We start from the raw sequence: 15,538 nt of genomic DNA, 5'->3' as shown, positions 1-15,538 counted from the left end.
AGTTGATCGGCTCAGAATTAAAAGGAACATTAAAGGGGACCTGGCAGTAAAAGCTAACATATTTTGGAAAAGAAATACTAATCCATTTTTATGGAAATCTTACAATATGGCTTTAAATAATCTTTTGTGTCTGATTGTTTCTCATTTGGTTCATTACAATGTTTGTTTTGTGAAATGGGGAATATGGAGTTCAAATGGAATGAACACATTAGCATATCAGCTGCTTTTGAAACTCACTCTCCCTCAGTGAAGATTCAGGTTGAATCTTTCTGAGAGTGTGTATGAAATTTAAATGGAGCTGCTTCGTTTAAACCATTTTACGCACCATGTTCAAAAGATCAAAAACGCGTTCCATGCAGTTTTTTTCAAATGTTCGCTCCGTATAAAACCACGCCGAGTGATTATTTTCTTTTTTTGTGTATTGTACTACAAATCGACCCTAGAAATAATGTTGCCACGGGGAAGAACCAAATACAGTACCGATTAAATTTCATTAGCCCGTTTTTGGGAACAATTTTCGAGAATCTTGTACCACAAAACACTGTTTTGTTACATTATCGATATCTGGATTGTGGAATGTTAATTTCGATTTCTAACTGCCTACATTATTTCTCAAATGTCTGTCGCTTACTTTACCATTTGAATTTCACTCCAAATTTAAGCTACTTTTGCAAAAAACGAGGTTTTTCGCCATCGATACCTCCGACATTGACAGCGGTAACAAGCTTGTTTATCATAAGAGCCTGTTATGCACTATTCCATAAGTATCAGTTTGAGATCAATCATTTCATGTGCCCCAGTGGCTCAATCGGTTAGCGCGCCGGACTTACGCTCTACTATATAATACTATACTATAGTTTTGAGCTGGAAAAAATTGGTACGTGTTCGAGTCCCTATGTGGTCCATTCCATTTAGTTTTTCTCTCACTTTTTTCTTCTTTTTCTTGTTCGTGTCTTTCTTTCTGACTGCAGCGATTGATTGTTTTTGCCCGTTTTTTTCCATTATATAATTCAGCAATTTTTAGGCCTATACTAGTCTATAAAATAGGTGCGGCCTATGAATATATTTTTACAAATTAGATTAACAAAATATTGGTTGTTGGTTTTGTTATTATTGTTGTATTTGTAGTTCAGATTGATACACTATTGTACGCGTGAGTTCATTCTTTTCTGCATGGCTGTTTCCATTATTAACTTACGCCCCTCTGGATTCAAGCCTTGAAAATCAATTGTATTTAACCTTAATGCGTTCATTCCATTTGAACTTCATACTCGCCCGTGGAAGATAATGTCTACAACCGACATTAATAATCACGTCTTACAATTATTTTATTCAAGTTTTTCATTTTTCTTTTATTTGAAGACATACATTTAGAAACAGAAACTGAGTGAGGAGCCAGCAAAAAAGTATACCATTAAAGCTGCCGCGTGTCCCGGGCCGCGCGTATTTGCGGTGCGCCTCATCTCAATCTTACTTTGACTGAGTTTGAGTCGGTGGGGGCGCTTTTCGCATTGGATTTTAAAATCTTCGCAAGCTCTAAGACATAATTTTATCCTTAAAATTCAACCGAAATGACAACAAACGCCTCCCGCTTTTAGACTTGTGCGAGAAAAACTAGACATAAAATTAAAATTAAAATTTTTTTAAATGAAGAGTTTGTTTCCAAAAGTCGCTAAATCCAATAGCTGCCTTGTGTCACATTTTGCTGATATATTTTAACATTTTAAAGTTTAAATGACATTTCAACGATTGGGATGTATATGTTTGTAACTCTGGATTATTTTCCAACTAAAGTTTTTAAAATGGCTGCCATTGGATTTAGCTCTTTTTGGAACATTATTTTTTCTTCTAAGCACGTCTGAGGTAAATGAGATTTGCAATTATTTTTTTTATGATAACCACAAAATTGTTATAACTATTCTAGTGGTCCAATATTATTAGATAACTGCTACTCTTAGGACTATCTTCAAATGAATTTTACACAAAGCAGCCTTTGGATTTAGGGCCTTTTGGAACCAAACTCTTCAAATATGGTCCGAAGTAAATTCATTCCTCGAAGTGCATGTGCATGAAAGGTGCGATAATAACCGGTAATATAAATTAGGTCGGCCATGTTCTGTTCGTCATCCTCTTGCCAACCCAAAGAGTCAGCATTATTTATTCGAAGGATCCCTGAAAAACAAGGGCATATGATTTGTGTTAAAATAGTTATATACACACCGGCGTGTCCAGGATCTGTTCCTGCGGGGGCTTTCAGAGTTATGCGGGGGGCTTAATGGCTAAAATCGCCCCCAAAACAACTGATTTTACATGATTTTTGACAAAGTGCGGGCGGAGGTTCCAAGCGGCTTTCCGAAAGCCCCCCCCGGACACGCTACTAATACACCAGACCTATATGTGTCATCTCCTTGTTTCTCTAACCGCTCCTCTCCAAGCTTCTCCAGGAGCGGTGACTGGTCTCGTATGAATAACTCCTTTTAACATGTTTAATGAAGAAATCGGTTTATTAATACGTAAATATTAATATTACTCCGTCATAAAATCTTGTATTAAATACAGGAACAGAGCTAATTAATGTTCCGTGACCAAATCATTGAAACAAAGGTCAAAGTGTTTTTGACTTGCATGAAGGGTACTAAACTGAATTGACTTTGGCTGGCCTCTTAAAAGTTCCATACGAAAATCTTTGGCCTCAAAACGATTCTCTTATAAATGCAAAGTTTTAAAGTTCTGGCCATTGTACGAAGGTATTGTAGATATCCGTATTCAAAAATGAGCATTGGGATTTTTTTTTTCAAATTTGAAAACTGTTTAACCTAAATTGACCCCTACCAAAAATTGCCAAAACTTGTTGAACATGCTGAAGAGGGCAGCGCAAGCCAAATTTGTTCAGCATTCAGGTCAGTTATGTACTAACGAAATGTAGTTAAAATAGGCCACAGCTTATTTGAGCTTGTTGCTGCTTTATTTTCTAAACTTATATCTCACGCTTTCAGCTCATTTTGTTCCGACATGTGTTTGTATGAAGCACTGTGGTGTGAAGTAAGGTGTGGAGAATAAGCCCAATCGGCATTGGAAGTTTGCAATGCATTGTGGGACAGTTTTTGCAGTTTTAGGACACTTTGTCCTTTGACCTATCAGGAAAATTGCTGTAATTATTAATAATTTATTTATTATTGTCATAATGTTATCATTAAAAATATTTAAATAATTAATTTATTTAATAATAATGTTTTTTAAGTTTGTTTTTATTCTAGTAACACGTTTTAAATTATATTTTGTACGCACAAAACCCGAATTTTTCTGAATTTTCCAGATAGGTCAAAGGGCAAAGTGTCCTAAAAAACCGGAAGTTACAATAGCGATTTGGCTTATTCCCAAATTATTATTTGAAAGGTGAAGTTTTGGCGTGATTTTGAACATCGTCAGGTTTCCAAAATTAAGTGATATTTAACGGTTAAATTTTCACCTTTTTTCTTCGCGGCAAAATAGTGAATAATTTCGACGGTCAACCACAGATGTAGATAAAAATCGTAATATAAAATCAGCTTTAAATTGATTGCAAGATTCATATCTCAAGCATTAAACATCAGTCTTAAAATGAGGCTTCACTGTGCAGTTCAATGGGCGTTCAGGTAGTGTTGTGCCATCCTAAAGAGCAGTCTACTGTGCCTGATCAAATTCGCGGGCTTGTTTAATACCGGGGGCACTCCAACTTTGGAGGTGACGCGTATGTAGGGCTGTTAAGACCTCCTTTTCAGCATCGCTGTCACCCAAAGACCCCATATTTTTTACAAAACATGCTCTGTCACCCAAAGACCCCTATTTTTCCATTTGATCTGTCACCCAAAGACCCTTACAAGTTCAATTTGAACAGCAACTTCCATTTATCATGTTTATCACCGATTTTGTTACTTATTTAAAAAAAAAAGAAATTTGAAGTCATTTAGAACTATAAATTTGATTCGGCTCTCACCCAAAGATTATATTTTAAAAAAAGGTCATGTTCTCACCCAATGACCCCATATCTTTTACATTTTGCTCTCACCGAATGCCAAAAATCATGCTCTCACCCAATGACCCCATATTTTTTACGTTTTGCTCTCACCGAATGCCCCTTAGTGCGAAAGTACCAGCCCTACACCTATATCCATTTTCATATTGAAGTGCCCCCCCCCCGGGTTTAATACATTTTGAATAGCATTAAGTGTCGTTGGAATGGTATTATTATTACTAAACGCCGATGATTTGATATCAATGGTAATTAAATTAACACACGAACTGTATATAAAATATGTGAGTGATATAATACACTGTACACATAGAAACGTATGATCATATTGGACCTCGCATTGTGTTCCTACCTGCTGTGCCGCTAAGATTGAGGCCAAATCTGCTAATTCAGTCAAGACTCCTCTGCGCTCATTACTGGTATATTGTGCCGCAGCTTCTTGTAAAGCATCATGTAAGTACAGGGGAGGTAAGTACAAGTATCCGCGATCATGAACTTCTGCAAAAAAAATTGGACCCTTATTATGATGGTTTTTAGGCAGGAACTGCTTTACGGGCTGTTTTAGATTGGCAGTCGGCAAAAGGTGATCAAAACAAATGGACAAGCCTAAGCCTACACAAGGTTTTGAATTAAATCAAATACTGGAACTTACATTTTTTGCAACTTGCTACGTTGCGTCTGAAACCATCAGACTTCATCAGGCAACTGACCCGCTGGGCTGGTCATGTGACACTTTGAGACGGCTAGGGATAGTTAATTTAAAACCTTGTCATTCTAACGACTGGATGACTGAGAATATTCACTATTTTATTTAGGCCTACACTTCACAGAGCTGATGAAATGGCAGTACGCAAGGCCGTTCCTAGGGATTTTCCGCCCCAGGCAAAGCCTCTCCCTGTCGCCCCACCAAAGCATATCGTGTCTTGTTTCCTTTTCTCTGCCCCGTTTCTTTTCTTTTTCTCAGGTCCCCCATTTCCTTTTCCGCTCTGTTTTCTGTTGCTCTTATCGCCACTTTTTATTTTTCCTCCCATTTTTTCTTTTTATCCGTCCTCATTTTTTCTTCCCTTTTCTTTCCCCGTTCCTGTTTTTTTTTTCGCCCTCCCACCTTTTTGCGCCCTCTGCGTTTGCCGCCCTAGGCGACCGCATTACTTGGCCTAATGGTCGGAACGGCCCTGGCAATACGAAGGGTACAAAGAAAGGATTATTAGGAAATAAGAACTACAATCGAAGTCATATATAGAAATATTAGTATGACGAACAACTCCCCACAGCCCGTCCCAGGGTACCAAAAGAAAAAGGAATCAGTTGGAAGGGACTGTTTTTGTATATTTTTGTGTGACCAACGGTTAAAATACATAGCCGGTCGATCCTTTTTCGACCTTTTCGGTAAATCCCATAATTCCTTGTGGCTAGACCCGAGATGTCGTAATTTGACTTGACTTGGAATGCGCAGTAACAATGTTCACCAAACGATGTGCGCATTGGGGTGGCGTCAAATGACGACATTTTGTGTCTACCCGCAAGGAATTACTAAGGATTTACCAAAAAGGTCAATCAAGAAAAATTAACAGTAGCATGGCACTGGGCATATTACACATATTAAATATCACACATCAAACAATTCTTGCCTTGCCCCCTATAATTCACACCGGACTTTATAATTATTGCCCTATCCCTTACCCGTGTTTCCGGATTTGGCATTCTCGGCTTTAGATTCTGCTGAAATAACCATCGTAACCAAAACAACAACAAATACCATGCGAGCCAACATCTTGTATATGGTAGAGGCCTGTGTAAAACAGATGTGATACCGTATCATTTTGGTGGTATCAGTTGATGCAGATAAATAAACAGTAAAAAACAAGAGCAGACAAAACAAACAACAAAATTAAGATAGCTAACACGTAAATATATGACCACAACTTGCTACATGGTAACCTCCCTGGTTAAAAATAAGTACAAATAAAGTATACTTTATGTGTACTTTTTTGTACATTTTTGTACATGCAGCCACAACCTAGGTAGATGCTTATTAAGGGCTCTGAAAGGGGCAAACTTACAAGTAACCGGACAGGAGAAGCGACGAGTTACACCAAATCACAGCGCCAGTGCCAATGTGTATTTTGTTTAAAGCTTCATGTTTGTTTTCACTTTTGTGACGTTTTCCTCAAATGTGATATTGAAGATATTTCAAGAAAGCTGCATGCCAAAGACAAATCTTTGGGCACATTTCTTTGTTATTGGTGTCTTACTAATATCATATATTTTGTGATTACATTTTGGCGCTTCAATGCGTTTTAAGCTAACCGTGAAATTAACGCTGATATCTGATATCTGATATTCTTTTAGAATCTGTCTGATGTTTGGCTATTGAAAACAACAGAATGGAATGCAGATTGGTTCGGCATAATTGTCGCATTCAGAGGTAAATTTTGATGTTGTTTAGGCGTTGTGTCTGACTGTCTGTGCATAGCGCACTATAAACCATTGCACCAACAACAACAAAAAAAAAGACTTGAAAAACAAAAACAAAAACAAACAAAACAATCACCCCCCAAAAGCAACAACAAACTAACAACAACCACAGGTCATGATAACCACTATTTTGGTCTTCACCGCACCCTTCACTTTTAAAAGTTGTTTGGGCTACTTTGAACAGTACATTATGAATAGTACACGGGCCCTCTGAACTTGGACCTTCTTGTGAGTGGTGCACGGTTCATGGCACACCCTGCACACCCATAAGAAACTTATTATATGGGACACATTCAGCGCTCGAAATAAGGCGCGTTCTTGCGTCAAATACCCGTGGAAGTAGGCGCGGACCCGCAAATTTCCTGCGCTACGGGTCCGCGTGACCCGTAAAAATTGAACCAAGCAAAGAGCAGAAAATCCTAGTTTTGTTGGAACTGAGTACACTTTCATTTTAGTTTCCCATCAAGTTTTCAACCCGGGTTTTCAATTTTCTTCAATCTAGACATAACGTGATCGCCGTAGCAAATTCTCTCTCTTGAAATTTCAAAGGCATGGGTCCGGCGTCGGACCCTTGAAAATTGGTGAGGACCCTTGAAGGCTGGATTTTTCTTCTTATTTAGAGGCCTGGAAACATTGCATCGTTTTCCAGTTCAGTAGTTTAGAGAAAGTTGTCAAATGGTCATTCACACTCAATTTGCACTCAGCACATTGTTGCTCACTATGCCGTGCAGCCTTTCCGCCCAGAAGTACCCGATCGAACGTAATCTGTTATTAAAGAGGATGGTCTTACGCCCAACCCTGCCTTATAGATGCAATATTGATGGAAATGTATTGACATTAATAATAGGACGAGCTTTCCTGTTCATATTCATAAGTATTTCAAACATTCTTATGTGATTGATACCATAAACTCACTCTAAATGCGTTTTTGTTTCACACCAAAATGCTTTGTGGCATTATTTCAAATCGAAAACCATTTTATACTAGAGGCATACCAACATTGGTATTAACTTTCATTGAAAGACAACAGTTTGAAATGGTCAAAAGATTTGCTCCTTGCATAATTAGAAAGAGTGGACACCCTTAATCACTAAGGTATCGTCAACCTAAAATCTAGTTTGAGAAGAAAATTGATTATGAGGGAAAGCAGAGTGTCAAGTTAAACTGTAGTGCGCCCAAACAGTATTCTTGGGTGCGCTGGACGTATACATCAGTACGCCTCTAGAAATGCAATGACTAAGTTTCAAATACCTGATGGTTATAGGCCTGTACAACAACAGAAAATTCAAATTACCTATATAGCAATGATAGTTGGTATAGTCTTACCGTTAGAAGCTGATAGATATATTGTAGTAAACACGTTGAGTCTATACACCAACTGGATTGCTAGGATCACCTCTTTGATGCCGTCTTGTCAGTAGAGTGATTTTTGGCTGCTGCTTATTACTCTTTATATATTGTTTCGGCGTGGTTTAATAATATTATTGCTTCGCTATTAATAACGACTTATTATGCACCATCAATTGTGTATATTTATTGTTTTTAATTATTATTTATTGTTTGATATTGTTCTTTGAAATTTAATTTCAAATGCTTATAATTAGTATTTTAAAACACGTGTTCATAATAAAGATTTATTATATGTGACCGTCCACGGCGAATGAGCCGTAAATTCCTCCCCGGTCAATTTTGTTTTATTTCGTGTTTAAAAATAAACATCATAAACTTAAAAATGGTATATCATTTGACTTCAAACGATATCCAGAAGCGGAGTTATGGTTAGTTAAACTTTGCTCCTTCAACAAAATTATAGCTTTTTCGTTTCTATGTGTGTCTCTTTTTCCACATTGCTGGCAATAAATATCAAACAGTCATAATTGGCGGTCATTTCAAATCATCCCCAAGTCAACGAGGTTTAAGAAGGTTCTCTCATTGTTAATTGTTGGTTATGCAAACCTATACAAATAACCCACCACTTGAAAAGGATTTAGCAAAAGCAAACAAAGACCAGAGTTATTAAAAGTTCTATAGCCATCTAAGGTAGAAGCTTATTATCCACTTCAATAATAGGATTATTGATTGGTGTTGTGACTATCAAAATAAGACAGATGTCGCCGCCAGCTTTAGTGACCGATGAATACGACCTTCGTACACATTTTACACCATAACTCAGAATACAATTTAGGGAATTTACGGCTCGTTTGTGCTGCCGGGTCACATATTATCTATTGTTTTGATATTGTTTTTTTGAAATTTAGTAATAATAAACACGGTATTATTTGATCAATTTATTAAAATGCTTATAATTAGTATTTTAAAACACGTGTTCATTTATCTTTATCAAAGGTTTTAATTTAATTTATTACAAAGGTTTATTGACCTTTGGACCACGTGTTTACTTTTTGTTTATCATATCATTAACGGCTAGGTCACTCACCTTTACACCTTTACAGTAAGCCAAATAATTAAGGTACCAGTTGTGTTCAATTCCCCTGTATATCCCAAATAAAGACAAATATGTCAAAATTAAAACAAGCAGTCAATACCTGTACTCTTCAGCTCGGATTTAAGATCTTATTTGCTGAAATTGGTTGAAAATCAAAGAAACGGTGATCTAAAACCTAATGAAGAAACGAAATCAAAAGTTGCACTTTTGTGTTCTAATCAGTGAAAGCACGACGCTACTGTCTGTTCAATTAACTTAGATTCTTGTATTTTTAAGATATTTGAAAAAATAAAAAAAATTGGACAAAGTCATCAAAGAAAAGTGTTAGCACAGCCTTAGACCCAATGTGAATTTAACTTTTCAAATTCCAAAGTTCAATTTAAAACCCCATTTCTTTTCAATTTTGCCAAAAAAACCAAAAACGTTTACGTAGAGCAGATATTCAATGGATCATTATTTTAGTAAAATATCACTTTTAATAAATTTCTAATGGTTCGAGTTGATTCGACAATTATTTAGAGACATTATTTCAAAGCTTTACAATATAAAAGGGATGATTAAGTAATACAAAATGAAAATATGATCCTTTTTAATGAGTAAGTTATTGAAAGATGATCAAAATATGTTCAGAGGCGTTTAGAGGCGGCTCCAAATTGACAGGTAATACAGTGTAAATTGGTAAAAACTGAATACAATCATTGGCGTTTTGTAAAAAGAAGTTACAGCTTGTGTGATTAGCTATATCATGAGAGTGAGAACTAGTAAGATCAGGAGTAAATACTCAAATACAATACCGTATACCATGTATGTCGTGGGCACTCGTGACGAGTCGGTTTTAGCATAAAAAAAGCGTTTAATAATAAGCGTAAAGAACCGACGGATTCTTCGAAGTCCATCCTTGATCCGACTTTTATGCGCAAGACATAGTGACGGATGTGTGACGGATGTCCATAGATCAACACGAAAGACCAGATTAGCGTGCGCGATATTGGCGCAAGACATAGTGACGGATGTTATGGTGCAACGTTTTTAAGTTTTTACATACTGACGGAACTTTGTAATCATTTTACTGATTTAATAGCGAATAATCCTTCATGTGATAGATGTTCCAAGATACTTTAGATACTAGTTTTTTTTAAATACAGCAACTTTTGGAGGATTTTACTTGTTAGTGTTCTGCTATGGTTGATCACAAATCGGCGTACTCTTTGATCGCGCGCGTCTAACTCAAAAACTTTTTTCTGGCGAAGTTTAACATCCGTCACTATGTAATACACCCGACGATATCTGTCTTTGTTTAGGATATACAGGAGGTGAACATAACTGGTTTTTTTTGGCTTACTGTGTTTTTGTAGGACCAAAGAGAACAACTGCAGACACACCAAATTGCATTCTGAATATGAGGAATGTTCTTCTGAGATAAAATGATTTTGATTTTTTGAAATTCGCGATATAATTCAATTGTATGTCAAACTCCGTGGTCCAAAAAGTATCTGTATCTGTAATGAATACTATACAACGCCCATGCTGGAGCCTGACGTGTAGGAATTGGTGTGCGTATATGGAAGCATTTAAGTGTATCATTTTTAGCAAAACCCAAGAATTGGTCGCTATTGGTTTCGTCAGCCCATTCTTGGGTTTTGCTCCCCAAACTAAGGAATAGCTCAGCAAAACTCAAATCGGGTAGCAATTCTAGGGTTTTACAGTCTAATGCTAAGCATGCTTATAATGGTCAGCAATGCCATGGCATAGCCTCCGAATCTTGGGTTTAGCCAGGCAAAACCCAAATCCGGATAGCGATTCTAAGGTGTTGAAGCACATTCCTAGGAATAGCTCGCAAAACCAGGGTATAGCCTCCGAAAGCAAAAACCTAGGTATAACCCCCGAATCTTAGGTTTAGCTCGGTGAAACTCAAATCAGGGAGCAATTCTTGTGTTTTGAAAGCCCATTCCAAGAAATAGCCCGCAAAACTAGGGTATAGCCTCCGAATCTTAGGTTTAGTTCGGTAAAATTCAAATCGGGTATCGATTCTGGGCGTCAATTTGCTCGATAAATGATACACTTTGTGCCGCTAAACCAAATAAAAGATATCATTATGTAAAACCTATGAATCTCTATTTAAGAGGACAATGTGAGACCATTCTTGTCATCAAACTCGATGAATTGGTCAATTTTTACCCCTGCGAAGCCCAAAATTTGGCATTGACGTTTATAGCTACACAACTCACAAAGGTATACCACAAATAGATGAAACTTTCCCTGATTCCTCTTTATGAATACATTGGGTGTGGTTTTTAACACAATACTAAGCACTTTTTTGGTCATTTTGGGGTAGTCTGAGTCAGCAAATTTTACAATATTTTTTTAACTAAAGGACACTATCAGTAGTGCAATTTTACACTTACGCAGTGCTGCGTAAGTGTAAAATTGTTAGAAATTTTCATGGTGTATGAAAAAGTGTCAAAATGGTCAGAACCCTCCAACATCTAGGACATGCCTAATGTTATTCTTTAGGCGTTTTGGGGATTTTTTTGTAGCTGTATGAAATTAAAAGTGGCCGTTTTGGGCAGAAGTAGATTGATTTCGACTGAAATGTTTAAAATAAATTTTCGAAACATTTCTCTACAAATATTTCAAGCTTCCTCCTGACACAGAAGTATCCATTTTCAAAATTATTTTCTTTGGTCAAAATTAACCACATGTTCCAAAAGTGATTCTTTCAGAAAAGTTGCACTTTTCAGGACCATATTTAATGTACAAAAACATTCTCGATATCAACGTGATCAATGTTTTGATAGATTTAATTGTGTTTTTTCTTTTTTTTCTTATTTATATGTCCGATAACTCAGTCAACCCATGCAATCATTTTTCAGTTTGAAACAATGATTCATTGACATGAATTTTGACATTGATGGGGTTTACTTTGAATTTTTTATTCAGCAGGTGTTTCAAAAATTGTAAAATTACTATAGGAGGAGAAATAAGGTTTTTAGTGTGATTTGTTTATTTATTTATATATTTATTTATTTATTTATTTATTTATTTATTTATTTATGTATTTATTCTTTCTTTATTGAGGGTTATACTGCGTCAGTGACAAGCACTGCTTTTCAAGCAGGCCCTCATTGTATACATGTTATAGCAACAAAATATATTATTACGATACACAATATTTACAAAATATCATACAGTATATTACAAATAAGTATAATGGTATCATCAAATACAAGATAATTATAAATACCATGATTCAAAATACAAAAATACAATAATTATATTTATATACAAATATCAAGCAAGCAAAATAATGAACAAAATGAAGGTAAAGACAGGCCTAAATTTCTTTAATTTTTGCCTGAAATTGGCCTAAAGTCACATTTTCCATCTGAGCTCTTACTGTCGGTGGCAAAGAATTCCATGCATAGGCTGCCCTGACGTGAAAAGTACGTTGACCTGAATTTGATTTAAATTTTGGTACAATCAATGTATTCGAAGTATGATTTCTAGTTATATGATTATGGTTATCATGAACAAAATCAAATTGTGAAGATAAGTATGATGGATAGTCATTCTTTAAACATTTGAAAACAGTCATTAGGCCAATGAAAGTCAATTCCGAGTTTATCGTCCCTTTTTTTCCCCAGGTTGGTGAGGTGACTTTTTCATTTTTCATTTTTCATTATTTCATCAGATTTCATTATTGACCTAAAGTGCGTGTTGATTTAAAGCCACACTCATACATGTTATTTAAACACATGTTTTTATATGGGTAGGGACTAGAAAAGTTGGAAAAGAGCCTGGTTTTGGTTCCAAATTATAAATTTATATGTTTTACAAACAAAAATATATGTTTCGAATTGCTAAAACTGGTGAAAACACTGATACTTTGAAAATAGTGAATTATTTTGGCATTTTTGAAAATTTGACGCGGGTGTTTTTGGTGTCCAAAAAGTGACGCGGGCGGGGGACGATAAACTCGGAATCGACTTTCATTCGCCTTATGTCATCTTTGACCCAAGTTTAACCCACTGCAATGTATTCATTAAATCATTAGTTAGTGTCCTTATATCTGCTGAGAGAATTATTCTAGCTAAATTATTATGAAGTACCTGAAGCTTATTATGGTACTCTACACTAAAATTTGACCAGACCATGATTCCATAATCAAAGTGGGGGAAAACAAGTGCATTGGATAACATTATAGTGGTTTTGTATGGAAGGAAATATTTTATACGTTTTATTAAGCCAGTTCTTTTGGAAATAGTTTTACTAACATTATCGACATGAGCTCACCAAGACAGCTTCTTATCAAATTTCACACCTAGATATTTAAACTCATCTACTCTTTCAATATCATTTTTGTTATATATGTACATTGTTGAACTTTTCAAGTACTTTGTTTGTACCAAAGATCATAAACTTAGTCTTTTCAACATTTAAAGTGAGTTTGTTTACTTTGAACCATTCAGCTACCTAGCTTACTTTGATATGACTCCATTTGAGTTAACAAAAATGATAAACAGTAAAGGACCTAGAATTGAGCTCTGAGGAATACCAATATCAATTAGCCGAAAGTCAGAAAAAGTTGAGTTAACATTAACAGTTTGTTCTCTGTTGTTTAAGTATGATTTAAACCATAATAATTCATCCTCATATACCCCATATTGTTTAAGTTTCTTAATCAGAATATCATGATTTCATATGATATCATGCTTAGTTCTTTTCTTTGGAAAGAGCAGATGAAATTTACTTGTAAATGGGAGATTTACAAAGTAATGCTGCTTAATCTTAGCTCCTGTGACCTGCAAACAGCTGATCCTTAGAGAATTGCAACAATTTTTCATATGAGTCCTTGTTGGGGCATGTGTTTCCCATGGTAACATCTAGTATTTTCCGAAAGAGACTGTCGTATATAGCAACCATCTAAAGCTCACCTCTTTGTGGATGTTATTGTCCACATATGTTTTAATGCATCAATCAACTCAACGAAAGATAAAATGTTGCTGCCGGACCCCTATCAGGACCCGTATCAGTAACATGACACATAAGTAGGCTATGCTATCTTAAAGCAATTTGTACGCTCGTTTTAAGCGATAATTTTCTTCAAACCTGATTTTTTGGCATAATTTGTAATGTCCACATTTGTCACATCTTTCACTTGATTTGAATCATCCAAATTTGGTGTTTGTAGGACAACATAGCAATTTTGAATTAATGTCATCAATTATACATTAAATCCCTCAATAGACCGAAGCCAGTCAAGACATAGCAAGCGGTTTTTCTTTCATGATCTCATTATTTCGGCTTATAAATGTCCAGAAACACTTCCTGCTGTTACTAATATTATTTCATTTTTTGGACAAAGAATAGCAAAATCACAAGTTCGACTGAAATTGTAAATATATTAACGCCATCCATGGCTTTAATGTTTGCAGTTGAAAATGGTAGTCGACAGTATATAATTTTAATTTATATCCTGATAGACACTAGATGAGTAGATGTGTCATTTGTGAAACATGTGTTATGAAAGTGTGCTCATATTACCTTTGGGAATACAGGTTAACCCAATTTAACAATTGCAATTTTGGGTTCCAATTAAAAAATAAAATGCGCAACGGCATAATATTTTGTGTATTTAATTAAGTATTTTAAGGCTACCAGATGGAAAGAAATGCTAGAGGGATGGAAAGCAGGTTGGGCCACTTTCATCTTATTAATGGAGGATATCAATGTATCCGGGGTGATTATTGGTCCGACATTCAATCGTGGGGGCAAATAAGATCAGACAGGAGACACACTGTATCAATATTCATCATAATACACCAGGCACAAAAAGAAACTCGTCAGTTATATTCATCCTTGCTGTTCAATAACTTGAATTATTGAAGAATTGGATTATTCTGAAATATACATTTTGTTAATTAGACTTTGCTTTCTCATTTGACACCCTGTTCGTGAAAAACGAAAAAGAATTGACTAAGATATGCGCCTCCAAAGCCTCAAACCCCAAAATCAAAAGTTGCATTTTCAACGATTTTCAATGGGAACGCATCGTTGTATTGCACACAAGCACCACGGCCAATCAATAAAGCACACAGTGTAACAGGCACAATTGAATCGTTAAAATTGCAACTTTTCATTTTGGGGTTTGAGAGTTTGAAGGCGCATATCTTGGTCAATTCTTGCTCAATGGTCACGAACAGGTTGTCAAATGAGAAAGAAAAGTCCAATTAACAAAATGTATATTTCAGAATAATCCAAAATTATCAAGTTATTGAACAGCAAGGATGAATATAACTGACGAGTTTCTTTTTGTGCCTGGTGTACTATGATGAATATGATGCAGTTTTAACAGGTTAAACAATATACGTTGCGGCTTGCTGATAAAAACTGATGGAGAGGTGAAGTGGGGAACATACAGGGCAGAAAATGTGCTAAAAATTACCTCTGCAACAGAGCTAAAAACCACGGCTACAATACTAATAGGTAATCATGGACATGATGAATGTTAATTTAATTGACCCTGAAAAACAGATGGACCACAAAATTCCACAACGGGAGAGATATACAGTAAGCCAAAAAAATAACGTACCAGTTACGTTCAC

At 35.8% G+C, this 15,538-nt stretch overlaps 1 long non-coding RNA gene across 1 annotated transcript; it reads right to left on the bottom strand.

The window, feature by feature from the left end:
- Nucleotides 1–1,374: 1,374 nt before the first annotated feature.
- Nucleotides 1,375–7,901, bottom strand: LOC140140733 (uncharacterized). The gene is made up of 4 exons (XR_011857273.1): nucleotides 7,814–7,901; nucleotides 5,693–5,801; nucleotides 4,365–4,510; nucleotides 1,375–2,172 (listed from the first exon to the last, which is right to left on the bottom strand). It is a non-coding gene; the product is annotated as an uncharacterized lncRNA (long non-coding RNA).
- Nucleotides 7,902–15,538: the final 7,637 nt, after the last annotated feature.

Source organism: Amphiura filiformis, chromosome 19 (genome assembly GCF_039555335.1).
Source record: "Amphiura filiformis chromosome 19, Afil_fr2py, whole genome shotgun sequence".
Classification (NCBI taxonomy): domain Eukaryota; kingdom Metazoa; phylum Echinodermata; class Ophiuroidea; order Amphilepidida; family Amphiuridae; genus Amphiura; species Amphiura filiformis.
The sequence above is the reverse complement of the archived record's forward strand: the minus strand, read 5'-3'. Positions and strand labels throughout refer to the sequence as shown.